Source organism: Nyctibius grandis, chromosome 2, assembly GCF_013368605.1.
Source record: "Nyctibius grandis isolate bNycGra1 chromosome 2, bNycGra1.pri, whole genome shotgun sequence".
Taxonomy (NCBI): Eukaryota; Metazoa; Chordata; class Aves; order Nyctibiiformes; family Nyctibiidae; genus Nyctibius; species Nyctibius grandis.
Genome location: NC_090659.1, coordinates 686,995 through 710,097, shown reverse-complemented (window position 1 = coordinate 710,097; position 23,103 = coordinate 686,995).

The window sequence follows — 23,103 nt, the reverse complement described above, 5'->3', positions numbered from 1 at the left end:
GAAGCATGTACATGCTAGTTTTCAGTTGTGAAATGCATTGGTTCGATACCTTTAAATTTTCTCTCATTTTTTTTGGTGCTGTTGTTGTAAAATGTGGGAATATGATACCTTGATAAAAAAAAAAATGAGAAATTTTGCTAGGAAAAAGGAAAAACTTCCCCTCATGATTAGTGTTGGTTTTGCCAAAGACTAATTCTTATAACTCAAGGAAGAAAAAACCCCCAAACTTTTGCTAATGTGACATCTTCATGTATGATTTTTGATTGCCTGTATTTTAATATTAAAAAGCAAAAATTTGTGACATGGATCCTAGAACTCCGAGCTCAATTTAAAGAAGGGATAGCTAATTTCAATGCTGTCTTCTCAGGCCATAAATTTCACGGATTATGAGTGTGAATACCTGGAAACAATGTTCTCTTGTCTTGGTTTTAATTCCACTGCTGTTCTTCTCATGGTTTTATTCTTGCACTTCTGAAAGGAAAAGAGGAAGATTGGCTGTCACAGGAAAACTGTGCCTCACAAAGGAAACCTACCTGCTTCTCTCATTCTTTGGATAAATAATATGGGGTCTTTAAATCCATTTTTGGCATGTTGTTCTCTTCTGTTTACACTTTTATGAGTACCTTTGTGGCTGCCTTCCTTAAAACGTGATTTTTCTGATGATAGCATAAAAGCTTTTCAAAACACAACACAATCCATTTTACTACTGGTTATTGTTTGCTGTCTAATTTAATATTTACACCATGAGAAACAGGACCCTGGTACGTACCACCTTGCTAGTAGTGTGGTGGGAGGGAGTTTATTCCCATGAATGCTGTGCACAAGGAAACAGAGGAAAATTTCTGTGTTAATTCCAGCAACTTTTTGGAAAGATTTTGCTCTTCTTTCTCCATCTTCTCCTGAATACCATTTAAGAGCATTGCAAAAAATCTCTTACCTTACAAAAGGGATGTTTTTAACTTTGTCCATTATGCTTATATTCTTCCTCAGTCTGAAAGTCTCATAAATCTTAGTGCTGAGGAGAGGAGCTTGGCAGCATGATGGCATTTTGCAGGGTATTCATGAACAGGGAGAGGTTCTTTTATTTTTTGTTAAACAAAAAAAAAAAATGAATGTGATTTATCAGCAAATTTTCCCAAATTGCTCTTTCCTTTGCTGGTCATCCATATACAAAGTAGTTGTGATGAAGCCATGATGATGTGACCAGATCAAATTCTGTTTCTCTTTGTGCTGCACCATGAAATGTCTATCAGCTTCTGTGGTAAAGCTTTCATATTCTTATGAAATTAGTCTGGACTTCATGATGAGGAATGGATGTTATGTTGCAGGCTTTACATACTCAGAAATATCTGTAGTTTGGTGCTTTGTCTTCGTTTGCTATTTCATCCCTTTTTTCCTTCAGACACATGAATAAATACTTTTCTAATCTAGAGGTTTACTATGCTTGAGTTTCTCAGCTTGTTTTTTATCTCCTGCCTGTAGAAAGATGAATCTTTGTGAACCCCTGGCTCCCTGCTAGGAGTTGTTTACAACTAATATCTTCCCTAGTCATCTTTTCCTTTTGATGTGTATTGGAAGGGGACTCTATTTTTATTTTTAAGACCACTTTCCTTTCCTTCACAGTTTCTCAGGGGATTATTTCTCTTTCTTTTTCACTCTCTCCTCAACATGACTGTTTTAAATATTTCTTTCACGACAGTTCTTTAGCCAGGCTTTTCTCAAAATATAAGAACATTAGTTTTAAATACTCTCCAAACTGCTATTCAAAACCTGCAAAATGTAGTATGTCTCCCTTCTGATCGTTTTCTGATTGTTTTTCCTCAGTTTATTCTCTTCTAGGGAGAAGTTTTGTTGGTTGTTTAAGTTTGAAAGAGTGTGTTTTCCTGACCAGCTGCCATTTTTGTTCTTAGACCTTGGGAAGACATGGTTGCTATCTGTGCAAATAAGGAAGCCTTGGTCCAGTCGAAGTCAGATCTCCAAGATCTGGCTTTCGAACCATTACATGCTGGCTACCATCAGGTGCAGGCTTACAGAAGAAATGTATCAGGGATGTAGCTCGGGGTAGTTTGTATTTGGTATCTAGGCATTAATCATCACTGATTCTTTATCGTTGGTGACCACCTCGTACCACAATTGTAGAAACCCCACATGTTCTATTCTGTCTGTATACTTACCTTTCTGTTCTGTTGGGTGTACTAAATTGCTGAATGTGTTATTCTTGTCCTTTCTTCCTTGTAGTCTTACAAAATACAAACCTGACTTCTCTCTCTCTCCTTTTAAATCTGGATGGTAGTTCCGTGGCAACTGAGCTAACCATGGCAAAAATTAACAGCTTTAGGTTGTCAATTGGAATGGAAAACTTGTGCAAACTTCTTGCAATAAACTCTTCCAGTCTTCTTCCCCTAGTCAGATCTCTAAAACCTCCTGTAATAATAATACATCCATCTTGGATGAGGGAATGGAGTGCACTGTCAGCAAGTTTGCAGATGACACCAAACTGGGAGGAGTGGCTGACACACCAGAAGGCTGCGCAGCCATTCAGAGAGACCTGGACAGGCTGGAGAGTTGGGCGGGGAGAAATTTAATGAAATATACCAAAGGCAAGTGTAGAGTCCTGCATCTGGGCAAGAACAACCCCATGTATGAGTACAAGTTGGGGACAGACCTGTTGGAGAACAGCGTAGGGGAAAGGGACCTGGAGGTCCTAGTGGACAGCAGGATGACCATGAGCCAGCAGTGTGCCCTTGTGGCCAAGAAGGCCAATGGCATCCTGGGCTGTATTAGAAGGGGTGTGGTTAGCAGGTCAAGAGAGGTTCTCCTCCCCCTCTGGTCTGCCCTGGTGAGGCTGCATCTGGAACATTGTGTCCAGTTCTGGGCCCCTCAGTTCAAGAAGGACAGGGAACTGCTAGAGAGAGTCCAGCGCAGAGCCACGAAGATGATTAAGGGAGTGGAACATCTCCCTTATGAGGAGAGGCTGAGGGAGCTGGGTCTCTTTAGCTTGGAGGAGACTGAGGGGTGACCTCATTAATGTTTATAAATATGTAAAGGGCAAGTGTCATGAGGATGGAGCCAGGCTTTTCTCAGTGACATCCCTTGACAGGACAAGGGGCAATGGGTGCAAGATGGAACAGAGGTGGTTCCACATAAATATGAGGAACAACTTCTTTACTGAACACTGGCACAGGCTGCCCAGAGAGGTTGTGGAGTCTCCTTCTCTGGAGACATTCAAAACCCGCCTGGACGCGTTCCTGTGTGACATGATCTAGGCAATCCTGCTCCGGCAGGGGGATTGGACTAGATGATCTTTCGAGGTCCCTTCCAATCCCTAACATTCTGTGATTGTGTAATCTGATGTTTTCAGTTATTCAAGGGAAAAGAAAAAATTTTTCTTGGTGATTCAGTGTCCCCATCTGAAGTAATGCAAAGCAGAATAATGGGATGCCATAACAAACCCATTTGCCTAAATGCCCTTAATATCTGCCAGTAACACATTTAATGATCTGAAATGATCAGTTAGTGATTGTCCTTGTAAATCTTAGGGGATTATTTGTGCTCTTCAGCTTGAAGGTGTTAGATTAAGCTGTCAGACCAGGTGGGATTCTGGAGAGAGCACAGCTTGGATTCCTCCAGAAAACAGTTCTGCCAGAAAGTGGTAAGACTGATTCCTGTTTTCCTGGTAATAAAAGAAGCCCAGGGGAATTAACCTTGTATTTTGGATGCCTAAACTAGATATCTAAAGCTAAGGGAATATTCCTTATTTTGTCTTCATTTCCTCCTCTTTCTCCTTCCCCATTATTATATGCTTAATTCATGATATGTCAAATTTGTGGATCATATATAGTGGATTGTTAATTCAAGCATAGCTGGAAGCTTTTAGTGGTTATTTTTGGGCCATCTGGAACATGAACTTCAATCTTCACAGGCAGTATTTTAAAAGGGCTGATGGACTCATTTTCCAAAGTTTAATTTGACAGAAGAGTCGTTTAATCTGTTATATCAATTTAAGCAGAGTATATTTGTTATCAGTCAATAATATTGTTTATGCTAAGTGCTAAAACTGTTAAATGCATTAAGTTGCATTATGGTGGCCATTCTGTCATAATCTTTATCTTCAAATATACCTTTTTTTATTGGAGAACATCTTGCTTCTGCTTAGAGCATGCTAATCAGGAATATAAATTCAAAATGTAACCAGGAATTCAGCCCACAGAACTCTGATGAATCTGGAAGCTTCATTTAGCAGAACAGAAAACAAAACAGGGATGATGCTATCCTATCAGAACTGCTAAAACCTTTTTCTTTTTAAATTTAACTAAAAAGGAGGAGTTGTTCCCGTTATTCTAAAATAATCAAAACATTCCTCCCAGTACATGTTCACTTATCATGGCAAACCCACTGCTTTCCAGAGAGCAAGCACTGGCTTTGTCACTATGCTCCTCCAATAATAATTTGCAAGACATTTATGGGGGCTGTTCTTTAGCATCTTTTGTGGTAGGACCAATATTGGTTTTAAGGTATATTTACATTTTGGTAGTTGGAAACTTTCCACAAACATATTGTGAAGGTTTATTTTGGTGTCAGTCCTACAGAAATGCTGAAGTATGGATGTGAACTGACCGTCCCACTATTACAAAAATCAGTAAAAAGTAGTGTTGAGAACAGTAACACATCCTTTTTCTCACTATTCTGAATTTTTCCTGAGCCTTAACAATGACTATTGATGACAGCAGATACGAAGGCTCCATAGATGAGCCAACATATAAATTTTGTAATCAGTATATGTTTTAAAATCAAAGGCCTGGTTTAGTTTAAAGAATTCTTAGTTTAGAGCATTGGCTTCTCTCTACAAAACCACAATGCAGAAGGGAGTTGCAGACCATATTCTCACTATCTCTGCTTTCTTCTTTGCATCCATTGTTTCCTCCATATCATTTCTCCCAAGTGCATACTTATTATTCTGTTCTTTTTCATATTATTTTCTTATCTCATCCCCCTAAAAACTTAGGTTTTGTCCCCACTTTTTTTTTCTCTTCAAGTCTTTTACACACATGGCTGAATTGTATGATTATATCCATTGCAAAATTTTATTTTAAGTTGCTTTTTCGCATTGCTGAGAAATAAATATGAGCTATAGGGACACATGTATGTGAAAAGGAAGAAAATTATTGTTAAGATTTTGCTATATTTTTTCCCTTTCTATTGTGGTATCAGAACTTGCTCTGTACTGACTATTCCTAAATATCATGACGTATTCAGCCAAGAGTGGCTGACACTTGGCCACTGAAGCAGTCTACAACTACCAGAAGGGAGGTTGTAGTGAAGTGGGAGTTGGCCTCTTCTCTCGGGTAACTAGCGATAGGACAAGAGGACACAGCCTCAAGCTTTGCCAGGGGAGGTTCAGGTTGGACATTAGGAAGAATTTCTTTTCAGCAAGGGTCATTAGCCATTGGAAGGGGCTGCCCAGGGAGGTGGTGGAGTCACCATCTCTGGAGGTGTTTAAGAAAAGCCTGGACATGGCACTTAGTGCCCTGGTCTAGTTGACATGGTGGTGTCAGGGCAACGGCTGGACTCGCTGATCCCAGAGGGCTCTTCCAACCTGGTTGATTCTGTGATTCTGTGACAAATGAAAATGAAATGCTAATTGTGATTTTAACTTGATAGCAATTTCTGAACATTTTTTTGTTCAGGAAAATTATACCGAAGCACTTTGAGAAAATGAAGGCTGCATCAGGTCAATGCCTGTATCAGGTTATGTTCCTGAATCTCCATCTGGAAACTTATTTTCAGGCAGTCTTCCTGGCCTTGACTCTCAAAGTTGTTCAGGCAATGAAGTGCAAAGTCTTGCACACATGTCTCCCATAGAAGTGAGGAGCTGATAGCCCTGTCTGAGGTCAGATATGCTATAGATGGGCAAACTCCTCCAGAGAGCTCTGCCAGTCCACCTTACACATAAACTCCCTGCTGCCTTTGGCAGTCTTTCAATGGCAAATATACTGGATTTTGCATATGCCAGGCCATTTGCACCATCTGCAGCACAAGATTTTGTTGAGTGGAAGGAGGATGGACACTTGGATAATTGATGTCAGTCTTTCATTTGGAGCGGGAACAATTACTGAGGCAGAAAACTCTGGAAATGAGGATCTTGGCAATTTAAAAAAAAAAAAAAATAGGAAAAAAAGGTCCAGACATAATAGTTTCACGGCAGTTGTATCCATGTAGCCTGACTTTATACCCTAAACCTCTACCTCATAATGTAAAGCATTGCTTCACGGACCCAGATGTGGTCAGGCAATAAAAAGAAGCCTCAGCCAACTAGTCGTATTGCTCAAAATGGTTTAGTGTTGACACAGAGGGTCTGAATGGACACTGCAGATTCAATTAAGGCCAAAAATTCTGGCTGTGCTCCCAGTAAGAAGCACCAGCGCTGTACAGTTACTAGTAAACGGCTCATTTTACAGTGAGCCTAGTACTGTAAAATTTGATAATTGCCATGTACAATGCCCTTCAGGGATTAGGTCAAAGCATAAACTGAATTAGGTCACAACCCACCCGAGTTATACCATTCCCTGAACTCTGGTGTTCACTGTGAAGATGTGTTATTGGTGGCTTTTGTATTGGTCATAAGCTGATTACAGAAACTTGCTGAATTGAGCTCAAGTGGAAAGTTATCTTTCACTGACAGATTTTTGGGTTTTTTTTATATTATCCAAAAACTTTAGAAATTCCTAATATTTTCTTGAATGATCCTATTATTACATTACTAGCTGTATACTGCCTGGAGAGCAAAATCACCACTTTTTCAAGGTCTAAAAATTGTGACTGTACATTAGTCTGTACGTATATATATATATTTTCATCATTCCTTTATATATATGTACAAACATATATATACATATATATATGCATCACCAGAACGTATGGATATCTTACATCATGATCAGAATAGACTAATTCAAGTTTTCATCCACACTGTTATGGAGGAAAAAATAGAATTAAACTCAGGAACAGGTGAAGAGTCCTCGTTCAAATGAAGGATCTTGATATGATGGCAGTTTGCTGCATCATAGTGCTAGTCTAAGAACCTCTGTAAAATACCATTTTATAGACTATCACAAGATGATATTAGCGTGTTTAAAATACCCTCTAATGAATTCTGATTCTTTCTGTACTGAAAACCAAGTGCATTTACAGATGGTTCTACCATCCTATCCTACAGAAAGGAAAAAAGTGCTGAAATACAGCTGGCTGGCTTCTTGCTAGTTTGCTAATCTGTCTATAATTTTGAGCATTTATTTTGTGGGAGAAATAGTTAAAGCATATTTCATTAGCTCAAACACATAAACACTGCTACCTCCACAGCTGCATTCCAGGAAAAAGGTTTTTTTTTTTATTTTTTACTTTTGAGGGGAGCTCCTTCTTTTGCAGAGGAGGATTTCAGAAGCAACAGCAGAAGGAGAATACGAACATTTGAATATACCCATAAACTGTTCTTTACCCATTGCAACAGTTTTTGAAGTGTCTCATCCCTTTGCCATGTTTTTAGTTACACTTTCCGTCTTATACGACTTTTCAGGGGTATCTATTTGAGGAGATAAGGGCTTAAGAAAATGAGAAAGGGCACTCTGGCTTTGTGTTTCCACCACTAACGTTTTACTTTAGCTCTTTCTCATGATTCTAATCATTGTTGAAAAGCTGTCTTGTATGATTTTTAGCATGCAGACTTCAATAACTCCTTTAGCAGGTGTTTCTCAAAAGGCAGTGTTGGAAATCCTGCCCCTGTAATCTCCTAATACTGATCAGTCTATCACAGAAATCACAAATTCAACCAGGTTGGAAGAAACCTCTGGGATCATCAAGTCCAACCATTGCCCTGACACCACCATGGCAACTAGACCAGGGCACTAAGTGCCATGTCCAGGCCATGTCCAGGCTTTTCTTAAACACATCCAGAGACGGGGACTCCACCACCTCCCTGGGCAGCCCCTTCCAGTGTCTAATGACCCTTGCTGAGAAGAAATGCTTCCTAATGTCCAACCTGAACCTCCCCTGGTGAAGCTTGAGGCTGTGTCCTCTTGTCCTATCGCTAGTTGCCCAGGAGAAGAGGCCAACTCCCACTTCACTACAATCTCCCTATGGCCCAAACAAGAGCCAGTAACAGGCTGTATGCATTGCATCCACCCTGCAAGGTTGTATAAAGTCTGATTAGCAAGCTATGGAGCCATATGGAAGAAGGTGAAAGAAATTTGTTCTGGAACATTTCTAATTTCAGAGGGTAAGAATGCTTATCCTTGTAACTGGCCAGCACCTTGTGAAACTGTTAGCCAAGCAGGGCTAACTGATCTGAGAAAATGCAAAATGTTTGAACTGCCTTGGCATTTTTTTCCCACCAAGTTATTCCTACATTTTTCCTGATTTATTTAGATATACAGGATTTTAGCAGGGGAGAGAGGAGGTTTTTTTCTCTTTGATGTCCTATTGTCTTCTCCTGCCCTCCCTCAGTCCCTTAAATGTTTCTAGACTGGGTCAATGTTTGGACCTGGTGATCTTTTAGGTCTTTTCCAACCTTAACAATTCTATGATTCTATAATTCTATACCAGAATACTTAACAGTTGGGTGGCTGGATCACTCACCTAGGATGTGGGGAATAGATTGCAGCTACGCACTGGGGCTTGCCTCATCCCAGGCAAGCACCCTGATGCTGAGTCATGAGGGTCTTTCTCTGCATGTCCAGGCCTTCCAGATCTGAGCAATTCTTTCAAGAAAACTGTCTTCTGGAAAGCTGTTGTGTTCCCATGGTTATTAAAAATAAAATATTTCCTTCCCCTCATTTTTCACTTAAAAAAAAGAAAATAAGGGTTTGAGTATTTCCACCCATCTCAGCACACCAAATGCTTGGAGTAGCACACAGTTTGGCAGAGGCTGAACTCAACCCTTGAGAGAACTAAAATCAAGTCACTGGGGTAGCTTAGGCCAGTGTGGAGCACTGGATGCATCTTTGCCCTGCACAGGGCAGGAAGGAGAAGCAAGGTATCCCATTCCCCATGTTGCCATACTTGAGCTGCTTGCTATAGCTCAGTAGCCACTGGGGTAACGGCACTGCTCTGGGAGTCTCCTGCACTATTGCTCCCTCAAGGGGCACTTCTAACATCTCACCATGTTGCTCGTCAGAGAGAGAGGCCCATAATTGTTAGTGAAAATACATGGGCCTGGATGTTACTCAAGCATCAAGGCAGAACTGAGAAAAATATGCTGAAGTGCCTACAGACCTCCCAGTTCTCATAAATCCTTCCCTGGATCGAAATGATTTGTTCCACTCTTTTGTGATATTCAAAGCAGGCAAAAGTGAGTATTTATAGCACCACAGAACTGCTGCTAACGCTTCTTTGCCCTGTCTCAAAATTTATGGTAACCTATTTTTTCTAACTGCAGCAATTTGCCACCAACCTTTACAAAGATGTCGAGTACAAAGCACGTATTAAAAAGGTGGGGATAAATCAATCTCTGATGATTACCAAGTATTATGGTCACTGGATAAAAGTGTACATTCAAATGTGATACTTAAATTAGAAACGTGTAGCGAATTATGTAGGGAGGAGAAATGTCTGAATTCAAATGGTGCTGCAGATCTGGGGAGCTTCCTCCCTCCAGATACTTGGTCTAAAAAATGCTGTCGATAGCGCTCTTTTTTTCATTTACTATAGGTCGCAAGGACGTTTTGGTGTTGAACCTACCTCTTTGAATAGTTGTAGGTGAATTTTTGGTGCACAACGCCTTGGTCATTTGCCCCTCTTACAGGTGGTTAATTCTTATGAAAAGGAATCAAAGAAAATGCCGTGTACAAAATACATCATAAAGAATAGGCAAGGGGTGTAGTTAAAATATATAGCTAATGACAGCAAATCAAATAAACTTAAATACCATCTCGCTGATGCTGTGAGGTGAATATTTTCCTCCCTTCTTCTCAGAGTTTCCTTACCAGTAATGTGTTGTGATTTGATGTTTAAAATTTTGGTTTATCCTACTTTTGGCAGGGAGGGGTTAGTCAGACTGTGTGATGGGCTACTCACAAAAATCGATACTAGGCTTAGGAAAGGGTGGAGACAGGGTGCATACATGTGCATATACACCCAAAGACCTTCCAACTCCGCTGCTACCTTAACAGGAAAATACAACTCTCTCATCTGTGTTTAATTGTCATCCTCTTCTGTAAACTGAAAAAAATGAGTGGCTCGGAAATCGAGGCGCTCAACAGTTGTAGATAACAATTATGTGATGGTGAGCACTGCTTGGTCTGGGAAGCTTAGTTTCTTATAATATATCCTCATTTATATATGTCTGTCCTTAATAAGAGGTGGTTTAGAAAGGTATTTGTTTTAAGTTAATGGGCTTTACTGTGGAGTTGGTGAGCCAGCATCTGATTTGGATTTATTGAAGCAAATGTTAAGCAGAGAGAAGAGACTGACATGTCTGTCGTGGTTCCATAGATGTCTGAATTATTGTTAAAACCCCAGCACTGGCACATCTCAAATTTAATACACGTTTCAGCAGTGACCGTGGTAATAAAATCTGAAATGCCTCATTCTCCTTTCATTAAAGTCAGAAGGGGAAAAAGAGATCTGTATCAATATGAACACCGAGGTGTTCCTGATCAACATGAAAGTGTCCTTTTATCTAACAAAAAAAGACCAATCTTGTTTTAACAAGCTATCTATTGCAGGCTGTGTTCTTTTTAAGCGAATGTGATGCTATGACACAATTCTTCGTGCACTCAAATGGTTAATTGCAAAGACTTCTTGGGAAGTCTGCAGAAGCTAGAAGTATATTCTGAGCTGTGCTGAGGAAAGTTACTTTTCTTCCCAGAGAGTAACTAAAGGGGGATTATGCCACTATGCTCATAGTAGAACGGTTCAGTAGGGGGTCAAACATCTCCTTGGTAGAGCCGCCCATCACTAGGAGTGTGTCTAATTAATTAATCCTGCTGTGCTGTGAAGGGGCATCAATTCTATCAGCGTTTTTGGGCAGTCTTTCACTTGTTCCAACAATTAAGTCCTACTCACTTACTGTAGCAAGAGGCAATAAAACAGTAGGGTTGAAAACAAGCGTTTTTTTAGGACATATATATTTGTGAATTTGTTGCTTTGGCATCTAGTTTTAGGATTAGTCTAGCTTCAGATTATTCTGCAGGATAGGGAGTCAGAATTTTGCCAAGCCCTAATTACACATGTAGAATAATGATGATACAATTATCCATTTATAAATGCCTTAATTGATCACTTGACACATAATAATACTTTGATTTAATGCTTTATGTAATACGATAAAACTCTCTCTCTTGATATAGGTATATACACCTCAAGAGGGTTAAGTTATTTACTTTGGGAAACAAAAGTAAATTTAAGCCTGGGGGTAATTAAATTCTAATATACAGTGGTAAATTATTTTAGCTACTCTATACAGAATGTAAGTATAGTTTATTTGCTTTTCATTGGGAAGTGGCATTGAATAAGCACAGTAAAATCTTCTAATGAGACCTGTTTCCATTAACAATAAAAAAAATCCAGTGAAACTTGTTATGTTTAAAATGATTTACCAAAGTGGGTGCATGTGAACAAGTCAGAATTACAAATAAGCACAACTGCCCAAGCAAAGAATGATAGCATTGCTAGAGAGGCATTCATGGTTATTTCTTTTCTCTTAAACACATTTCTAAAGGAAGCACTTCATCAAAAATTTGGGGGATTTTTTATCGTCTTGTCACTGATGATAAAATTAAGATTCATTGACAAAATGATTGATTGTGTACCATGTTCATCTAGGACACTAAGGAAACATATTGCCTTGAAAACACTTGTCTGTAATGCCTTTTAAAAGTTCTAAGTAATCTTGCCAATTTAGAGACACAAACAGTTAAAACTTATCTTTTTTTCCAAGGAAGATAAAAGGAGGGAAATGTTTATGATGACTTATATACATTAAACCTAATTAAAAATTTTTAAAAGAAACGGAAAAAAACATAGCATGCTCTGTGATGTCTGGCTCTATTGCAGTAGAGGATGACGTCTATCTCCAAATTTCTTTGACCCTTTCTGGAGGGAGAAAGTATACATGTGTAGATGCTTTGATGAGTCTCTTCCTGTAGATAGGCTATATTCTCATCGTATTGCCTGTCATTAGCTGGAAGAGTTGGAAAATGCTAACACTTTTGATATATGATTGTCTGGTTTGGCTGCACACAGAAATTTTAGGTCTGATTTTTCCATTTATCTTGAACATAACTCGCACAACTCTTTAACTTACAAAAGGGATGTTTTCATTACAGAAAGAGTATGGCTTATGTAAATGGGTAGCTTTTGGAAAGGCTCTGTCAGAAAACATTTTAATAGAAGACTATAACCAGGTCTATGGATCCAGAGAAGAATTAGTCATCACTGGAACTAGGAAGTATTTGATGTGAATATTTGTTTTCCCTTCCTTGCTTGTTTACATTCTCTCCCTAAGCTGTTTTGTTATAGTCAAAGGTCCAAGAAGTTTCAGTGCTCAAAAGGAAGATTGGAAGTATGTGGTTCTGAAGTTTTATCAATCACAAATATCCCAACAAGTTCTCTTTTAAATTGGCTCTCTTCAGAAACTAACATTATTAAATTTTTGCAAGAGCCTGTAATGAAAAAAAATATTTCTAGTCATCAGACTTACAAAGGGAAATTTTGGCTAAAGAATATTGTTAAAGTTAAAATTCAGAAGAAGGTAAAATTTAATTTAAAACAGTTTTGGAATTTCCAGCAGAAAACTCTCTCATCTACAGGGACCTGCAGTTATTGTGGGAAGGGGTTCTCCCTGTATTCTTGAAATTGAAAAGGTGCATAAATAATTTTGAGGGTTTTTATGGGAAAGGAGGTTAACAACTTTAAAAACTGTTCATCCTTTAGCCTACTGTGTTGTACTAAAGCTGTCAAAATTTAAATGTATGTGGGCTTTGCCTTTTTCTACACATGGAACAGTGGCTTTTCAGAGCCTGTGTTGCTAAGACAACACAGGTTTTTCATGGCAGAAAAGTAAAATTTTAATATACTTTAGTAACATTTGTGATATTATTTTTATGTGCATGTTCTGAGATGAATTTACAGCACACATCAGAACTGTGAGCACAAGAGTTGTCAGTGACGTTTGACTTGAATCTAGAAAGCCTCTTATGTTAGATTTACATTTCTTTAGAAATTTCTGTGTTCACCCCTTGCTCTAATATCTGAGAATATTAAAAATTAATGTATATATCTTCATAATAGCCTTCTGAGGTAGGAAAATAGTATCATTTTGACTGAAGAAGGGCAACTGGCAAATGGAAAGATATAAGTGCTTGATTTAAGGGCCTCATCAAGATTAATGTTGCTCTTACCTCTGAGGGATTGCTGGTCCAGATACGAATATTTATTAGATTGAATAAAACAGTGTGCTTGACAGATCTCCTTGGATGAACCTCTTCACAAGGGCCTGTCTGTGTAGATGAAGTACTGATATGGGATTGGAAGGACCTGTGGTCAGCTGTGGGCAGCCATGCATTAGCTATGTAAAGTTTCAGGTGAGATAATTGCCATTGAGAAATAATTCAGCCTTATTAATAATTTTATAAATTTTGATTTATTGGCATTGATAGAGCGATGTGTTAATGCATCAAAATAGCAAGTTACGTATCAGAAAAATGTGATATCTCTCACTTGAAATTTTCAAAGTAATGCCCATATAGATATGGTAGGCAACGAGTATTCTCAGAGATGAAATCTGGTCTGTGGCATGAACTCCCTTAGGACTAAGCTCATCTTAAAACTTCACTTCTGATTTAGTGGCTTTCATTCACTAACCCCTTTTCTCATAAAAATGCAGCAGCAAGGACTTTTTTATAACAAATCCTTACAGTTCTTCTTCTGTGAAAAGTGACAAAGTATGTGTGATAGGTGCTCTTTTGATGTGTTGCTGATGGGCAGTAAAAGTCTCATAAGAATAAGATTTTTTTCCAAAGATTCCCCAAATTGGCACTGTTCTGTTAGTCTTGATGATAAAGTGCTGTTTAATCCTTTCCTTTGCCCCCCACCCCATCCCTCAAAGTATCTTCTTTTAAAGTTCAAGCTCCCTTTTTCCCCAGCATAGTATTAAAAGCATTTTCATCTTCGAGTTACATGTATGTGGCTTAGAATGTCTGTCAAAATTCAGATCCCATGTTTCACCTGCAAGTACTCCAGCAAATCCACTTGAGTAATTAGAATAAAAAAAATGAGGCCAGCACTCACAGGGACAGGACCATCTTTTTCCTCTGTTTGACAGAGCATGTAGCTTTGTGTTCTCTCTGGGTTGACAGCGAGCAGTTAGAGATTCTCATTTTCTCCTTCCCTCCTGTTTCACAATGAAATGTGTTGGCTAGGAAGCCACAGTGAAAGGCCTGCAAACCTGACGAAAAGATTTGAGCTTTCAAAAATGTCCTCATGCTAAATCAGGAGGAAGCCAAGAGCTTTCAGTTTGTTGTGAGAAATCAGAGGCAACAGTCTAGTGGAAAAAACATCACCTGAGACTGGGAAGATGAAGAAGAGTTAAATCCTAGTTCTGCATTGCTTGGAGTCATGACTTGGATGGTGTCACCTGATTCATAAATGAATGCCCTTATCACGGGGCCATTGACTATCTGAGGACAGCATGTGGTGCCTCATTCATTCCTACCTATGCTCTTGCTTTGTTTCAATGCAAAATTCCATCCAGAAACATCATAAACCTTTTTTTAGACTAAAGTTTCCTTTAAAGTATTCCAGTGAAAAGTTCATTTCAATTATTGTTCACTTTCTGTTGGAACAGTGACTGCACTACTGAATAGCACGTTTCCTTATGATTACAGTCTTGCTAGTTCTGTCTCTTCTTTTAATGTGTTTCTCTTGCTTACCTCTTACCTCTCTTTCAGATCAGATCCCCAGCTCAACTGGACCAACTTCACTTAAACCAGGATAAATGTGCTAATAGACATTTCATAAAGATATTGCCTGACATGATAAATTCAAATACCAATGTCAGAATCTAAAATCAATTAACAAGCCCCTTCTCGCTTGAATCATAGCTTGATTAATGCTATTGGCAGTGCCAATAGTTTATTTGGGTTTGATTTGAGCTTCTAAGGAGCAAGATGCAAGACAGAAATTTACTTTTTCAAAGTAAGAAAGGTCTTTAGAACTGACAGAAGTCCCTTTTTTTCTTTTCATCCATGTTTTTAAAAATTATTTTCTGAGTATTCTTCCCTTAGTTGTGGCACGGGAAAATCATCTCCATATTCGCTGTACGTTCATAAGTGATTGTACCTACGCATGCTACTAGTTCCTGTTTAAAGCACATTAAAGAACTGACATCCTGCTGTAAATTCTGGCCCACCTATCACCCTGAGGAGGACTTATGACTCCAAGAGCACGGTAAGAGCAGAGGAAGTGTTCTAGCACTGGCAACACGAGCGGGAGCAGCAGAGGACACGGGCAAGCAGGCAGCTCAGTCCCAGGGAAAGGCAATGCCAAGTGAGAAGCAGCAGGAGAACTGCCAGCAGCAGGCTTGAAAGCAGAATACAGATATGTTTGTACATGCTTCCCCTACTTCTGTCTCCTGCCCTCCCTTTCCCTGTCTGCCCATGCTGAAATTACCATAACCCACTTTCAGGGCAGACTATTTTCTCCAACTGGCTACTCGCTTTAGAAGAGCTTCGTTGTGTGAATGTAAAGCAAAAGTTATTAAAACTCTTCCTTCTTCCCACTCCTGCTGCCTCCCAACTCCTTTTCTAAAGCTTGGCATACAGTTAAGCCCTCAAATTATAACACCTTTTCCCTAGCCATGTCGTGCTCCCTTTCTTACACCTCTCATTTCTGCACTCAGCATGCAAATAAGTAGTTTTTCTAAGAGCTTTTTTCTTTAAAAAGCCTAAATTCTCTCCACCAGTTTGTCAGGTCATGTCTTCAATAGCACTAGCCTTCATGATTCACAGATATTCAGTTCTGAGAAGGAAATGTATTGATAACGTAGAGCAAATACTGTGTTTTTCAAATATTTATTTACGGCAAGCATTGTAAGATCTTGTGCACTATGTGCCTTCAACTGCTTACGGATGCAAATCTCTTCTCTTGCTGCTTCCCTGGTGGTTTGTATTTCATTAGTATCCAGAAGCCTCAGCAATGGCCCAGGATCCTTTAGTTAGATGCGCTGGAAACAAAAAGTTACCCCTTTGAGGAAATAAACACAAGCATAGTGGAGCTCTGAAAACTTTATACTGGTTATCATTTTGTTTTTCCAGTTGTATATTAAAGAGGGTATGAATGTTAGCCACTGGAGGTAGTCTAAAAGCAAGGACAGACACTGGAATTCTATTTACAAAGTAGAGTAAAACTACATATGAATCAACTTGACCTTCTAGGTGGCATCTGAAGTAGTCCCACACCTTAGTAAATTAGGAGCAAGAGTGCAGAAAATGTAAGGAAATCAGACATAACTGCCCTGAAATTAAAAAAAAAGCTTTCTCTTTGGAGAGAAAACATTGACCCTTAGGGCAGCATCAACAATTTTATAACATGTTCAGAAGTAGATATCTCAGTGGCACAGCATCACAAGTAGCTGTGCACAATATGTTTGCCCTCCAGTAGAATAAATCAATGAGAGAATAAATAGTGTGGCGGGAAAAAGGGTCAGTACTGGGACCAGTGCTATTCAATATATTCATTAATGGCTTGGATGAGGGAATAGAGTGCACTGTCAGCAAGTTCGCTGGTGACACCAAACTGGGAGGAGTGGCTGAATCACCAGAAGGCTGCGCAGCCATTCAGAGAGACCTGGACAGGCTGGAGAGTTGGGCGGGGAGAAATTTAATGAAATATAACAAGGGCAAGTGTAGAGTCCTGCATCTGGGCAAGAACAACCCCATGTATGAGTACAAGTTGGGGACAGACCTGTTGGAGAGCAGCGTAGGGGAAAGGGACCTGGGGGTCCTAGTGGACAGCAGGATGACCATGAGCCAGCAGTGTGCCCTTGTGGCCAAGAAGGCCAATGGCATCCTGGGGTGTATTAGAAGGGCTGTGGTTAGCAGGTCAAGAGAGGTTCTCCTCCCCCTCTACTCTGCCCTGGTGAGGCCGCATCTGGAATATTGTGTCCAGTTCTGGGCCCCTCAGTTCAAGAAGGACAGGGAACTGCTAGAGAGAGTCCAGCGCAGAGCCACGAAGATGATTAAGGGGGCGGAACATCTCCCTTATGAGGAGAGGCTGAGGGAGCTGGGTCTCTTTAGCTTAGAGAAGAGGAGACTGAGGGGTGACCTCATTGATGTTTATAAATATGTAAAGGGCAAGTGTCATGAGGATGGAGCCAGGCTCTTCTCAGTGACATCCCTTGACAGGACAAGGGGCAATGGGTGCAAGCTGGAACACAGGAGGTTCCACATAAATATGAGGAAAACTTCTTTACGGTGAGGGTGACTGAACACTGGCACAGGCTGCCCAGAGAGGTTGTGGAGTCTCCTTCTCTGGAGACATTCAAAACCCACCTGGACACGTTCCTGTGTGATATGGTCTAGGCAATCCTGCTCCAGCAGGGGGATTGGACTAGATGATCTTTCGAGGTACCTTCCAATCCCTAACATTCTGTGATTCTGTGGTTCTGTGAAAAAACACAGACAGGCACATTTCCTCCTGTGATGCAAGCTCATCCTTTTCATAAAATAAGAGCGGGTTAGGGTAGGAGAAATAAGTGGAACATCCTACTGCTGAACAAATGCCTTAAAAGTTTGTTATAAACAATCTTAAAGCAATCACAGAAAAGTCTGTGTCTTGGGATAATAATGCTGGAAGAAACACTTGAGATGGACTGTTTGATCTCTCTAGATGTATACCTAAGAGGGGTTTTTATGAATCATACAGTTTTGTTTGGTTTTTAAGTGTAATGTAAGGAAGTTATATCGGCTTATCAATAGAGGACTGAGGTTTACCCTTAAAACAAACCACACACACAAAAAAAACCCCAAAGCTTTCACAAAATGCAGAGTTAACTTGATGACTTTATCTGCTGTTTACTAGAGGATAGGCTGAGGAAACCATCGGGTACTCAGTATTTAATCAAAACTTAGGCATAGGATGTTAAGTTGGCACATCTGTTCTGAAATTAAACTAGACACACAGTCATCTATCTTTTTGTTTATCCTTTGTTGATTTCTAGACATCTCCATCTGAATTCCTAATCAGACTCGTGTAGGTGATGAATATGTAAAAGTCAGTTATCTTGTAGCTGTGATAATGGCCTGAAGATGTAACAGCATCCACTACACAGGAACAGTTAATAGTCTATCTGGGGGAAAAAACCCACACCAGATTTTGGTCTCGTCAGATCAGAGAAAAATCAGCATAACTAAACCTAAAAACATGTGAAGGAGACCTGTGCTTAACCCGTGTTTTGCTGGAAATTTTTGCTTATCAGATCTGCTGGAGAGTAGATCTGCTGGAGCCTGAAAGCATGCCTGTTCCTTCCAGTGGTCCCATCAATGTATGCTATCTCTGGCTCACCAAGTCTGTCTCCCTAGCTATACATATTTAAAGGGCAAAGATATTTTCCCTGACATTTTATTAATAATCACATAGCACTTGTATATTGTCCTCAAGATACTAGAAATACATTAATTCTCTCAGCTGTCAGCAGTGGTTGCATTTAAGGTGGGAAAATGCAGACAGAAGGCAAAAAGTGTGGTACCACAGACTCAATGAATTGAGGATCATCAATTCTTGGTTCCAGTCTCTCCTCAGTTTATTGCACATAGCCCAAGTCAGTAACAGTGAAGAACCAGTTTTCTAAAAATAGTCACGTAGCCAGAAACAGCAATGCACAAAATATGGTTGGACTACATACTCGAAGAGTGTAAAAGAGTCTATGTCACATCGATAGAATGAGAACTTGATCATCATCCAGTGTGTGTATAGGAAATTTAGATTCCTAATCAAAGCAATTCTCCAGAAGCTTCCTTTATATAGTTAGCATTCCTCAAATCAGTAGTGGTAAACCTAAGCCAGAAGAAGAAAAGGAAAAATCTAGCATCTGCATTCAGCTAATTAAAGCTCTTTTCTACCTCCATTATTTCAAATTATTTCATATATTTCTTATTTTAATAAGATATAGATTATAAATGCTGTTAACTTTTGTCTACTCTATCTACTAGTTACTGATTTCTATCAGAAGGATTTCCATTACTCACTCAACCTACCATCAAATGCTTTTAAAGCAAACTTTTTATATTTAAAAATGTTTCCTAGTTTCTTCAGAAAACAGAATTCCTTATTTAACACAAGCTCCAGGTGTATATTATCCAAGTTTTTACACTATGGTTTGAGGATACTATAAAGAGAAAGTCTCTGAATATTTCTTCTTTTCTCCTATTTGTCCTATAAGGTGCAAATTACCATCTAACTGATTAATTATGTTAGTTTTGGCATAGCAGCTATAGGAGTGTCTGTTTATGGCCATTCACAGTATTGTTTATCCTCTCTATTAAAAGGGCACACTGGAGGAGCTTGAAGTTGTTTTTGAGGACTACCTGAAACAGCATTTCATGCTGATTACTGTTAATTCCCTGCAAATGCCTGGCTGAGAAAACAAGAATAATGTTAAGGAAACAAAGGATAACTCCTTCAGGTACACCTTCCTAGGCTTGTGCATTGAAGTGTGAAGAGCTCACCTGGGAAAATCCTGAGGAGTGAATCTTTTTCAGCACTTCCATGCCAGGGGATGGTCTTAATTGGCCAAGCACCTTCTGCTAGTCACTGCTGCTCTTTCAAATCCCAGCTGGGGAATGAATTGAGCAGGGTTCAACCTCAGTAATGGTTTGCTTGTTCAGGGTAATAATAACAACATCAAACTAATCATAATCTGTGGTGATGTCTAATGTGAACGTTGGGGTACCTTTCTGCAGAGCAATGCCCAGTAACTGGAAACTTTGGTTAACATTTTTCTTGGCACCTGATTCTGCTGCAGTCAAAAGCATTGCAAGTTCATGAGCACCTTTCTATTGTTTGGGCACTTGAGTGTCCAAGGAGGAATGGATTTGACTTGTTCTCTCATCTACTTTCTTATGCAGGACTAAGAAGTTTGAAAAGCAGTAACTCAACAAAGCTGCTCAAGTATGTTGGCCTGGCTGGGAACACGCTCAAGGAGATGAGCTCTTGAGGAAGCAGGTCGGTTCTGTTTTTACTGTAGTGAAAGATCCTATCTAATCTACCAGGAGAAAGTGGGGATAAGTCACTAAGATGGGCTAGATGCTGTTTTTTTCTCTTCCAGTTGCTTCTGCTTCAACTGTCTTCTTGACTGCTTGATATTATTTGTTCATTTTTATTTAAAAGTAGTGTTTAAGTACAAATGTCACTGGGATTGATGTAGGATTTATACTTGTCCTGAGCCATGAGGACTCTGGTAAAAGTGCTTTGAAATTGCCAGGCAGTGTTTAGTGAATATGGAAAAGAAGTGGTGAAACAAAGGAATAGTTACCATTTGAGAGACAAGCCTGGAGTGAAACATTTCTCTCTCCAAAGTACCGGGCAGCAAAGAGCATAACTGAGTAGAATATTCCTGACCAGCCCTGGTCATCAGCCTGGCACCATGTATTTCCTTAGACATCACAGTACAATAATACTCTTGTCAGATAGTATATTCTACATTAATATAGGAAAGAAAATAATCCTGCAGAGCAGTCAGGAACTAGTTCTCAGATCTATTTCAGTCGTCTGAAATGGATAACAATAAAGAAGTGAACAATCTCGGTAACACAGGAAGGCTCCCTGGTGCCCATAACCAGGTCACAGCACAAACATTAGCTGGGTATTCTGTAATTTGTAACTATACACTCCCCAAACATTTTATTAAACTTTGAGACAGCTATTCATTAAGCTCAGGTTTTGACCATCCTCAAGTGAATTATACCTGTCTCTGTGGCTGTTTGCTGTTCATCACAAATTGTGTGCTCTCAAGTCAAGTTATGTGACCATTTTTTTTCATCCTTTTCATCTTTAAAGAAATTATACTGGATCAGAAAATCATCAATCTTTTCTCTGTCATTTTTACAATCAAGTTTGATGAACTAGCAAAGCATTCAGGGTCAACATGCCCTCATGACCATGCTAACTACTACGAGTTTGACAAAAGGATGAAAACCCTCTTAAGAATGAAATAATAATTTTCTTAAAACATACTGTGCATTTGTCTTTATATAGAAACATTTGCATTACTTAGACGTGTAAATAATTAAACAAGCACTTCCTGCCTGTTATTAAAAAAAAACAAAACGTCAACAAAAAAAAAAAAACAAGCAAAAACCCACAAACCCAGAAAGGGTAAGGTCAAGTGCCTCAAACAGCTGACTCTACATTGCAATTGCCGTGCCATTGAATGGTTCTAACCTCTTGGAGAGCAATGCAGCTTCTGCATATCATGCTTCTGTTTATACAAGTACATCAGCTTTTCACCAAATTTTCTTTCCTCCCGAATTCCTCAAACACAGCTTTCTACCACCATCACTTCAAAACGTGATCATCTTCATCTATTTAAAATCCTCTCCTTTCTCTTTCTCCCTCAAACAAGACCCCAAAAAGCCTGTTTTTTTTATTGGAATCCTTCTTGCCAAAAGAGAAAGTCAATCATTAGAAACAGCATAAGTACTTTTCAGGGGTAAAAATAATGGTCCCTCTTAACTCTGTCCAGATCTCTTAAATTTCATGTTGTGAAAAGTTTGTAGTAGTATAATGGTTTAATGTGCACCTATTTAAATGCTTGAAGGTCTTAAGCCTTCTATTTTTACCACTTCTGTTTGCCTTGAATGAGTGCTTCTTTCTTAATTATGATTTTATATACCAGATAGCACTAATAGTCTATCAATCAGCTCTAATATCCTGTCTCTCACATTAATCTGTGCTTAATACTTTGGAGAAAAGTGAAAAGTCTGTGGTGCCTTTGAGAGGCTGAGATTTATGCTGAGGGAACAGGCATTCGGCTCCTGTTGTCTACAGTCCTCAGTCAGCTTCCTGAAACATAAATTGTGGTTCTTCTTGCCTTAGTAATGTGCCTCAAAGGTGCTGAGGGTAGTCAGGCAACTTGTAAATCCAGAAGTGGGATAAAAGAGATGAAATGCAAGCTGACTTTTAGGGGACAAAGGTGTAAAATTCCTTTGTGTTTCAAATCCTCATTGAATAGAAGTTGGAGTTTGGGGAGTTTACAAACTTATAGTTAATTTTTGTATTTTGTATTATTTATAAGTGTTCCCAAGCGCTGCACATCTGTAATATGTTTTCCTTAGTTTACAAAGAATTGGATACGCTTTTGTTTTGTGAAGGATTTTCTAATAACTAAGTTTAACCTGTACTGCATTCAAAAATTCACTACCACAGATAAGGGGGTTACAGATTGAGGACTATTAAGAGTATTTACTATCTCTTTTGGAAAGCACTAACCCTCAAATTCATAAATGGTGTCACACATCCGTAGAGTTTTACGGGCACTGGAATCTCAGAATTTGATGTAGGGTGATGTTCAAAGACATGCCATCATTACTTGGATCTTTTTTTTTTTTTTTAAATAGTAGAATATTATAAACAACTTTCGTTCTGAAATGATCTGGTAAAGGGCAGCATTGTTGCAGCAAAATCCATGGTTAATACAAACAATTGCTTTTGTTAACTCTTGTTGCCCAGTGAACTTTTTCCATACATAAATATGTTTGCTGAAAGCTTCATCGAGTGGCTTTTAGGTCAGGGTACCCTAGTAGAGAGGAGTTGAGAGAGAAATACTACCAGTATCTTTTTTGTGCTTGCTCAGTAAATACACAGATGGTTTCAACTCCAGGGCTGATTACCCAGCATGCTTTACAAAGGAAATTAAAGATATATGAATTTCTTTATTTTAGATGAACACTGTTTCACTACGACAGTCTTCAGATCAGAGACAAGTCAGTGCTAATGCTAATACTCTGCCCTGAAAACTAACACCTGCTTTTACTACTGATTTTCGTTGAATGTGTAGCTGGGTGGTGGGTTAGCAATATGTTTTTGAAGAGACTCCTAATGCTATAACCATAC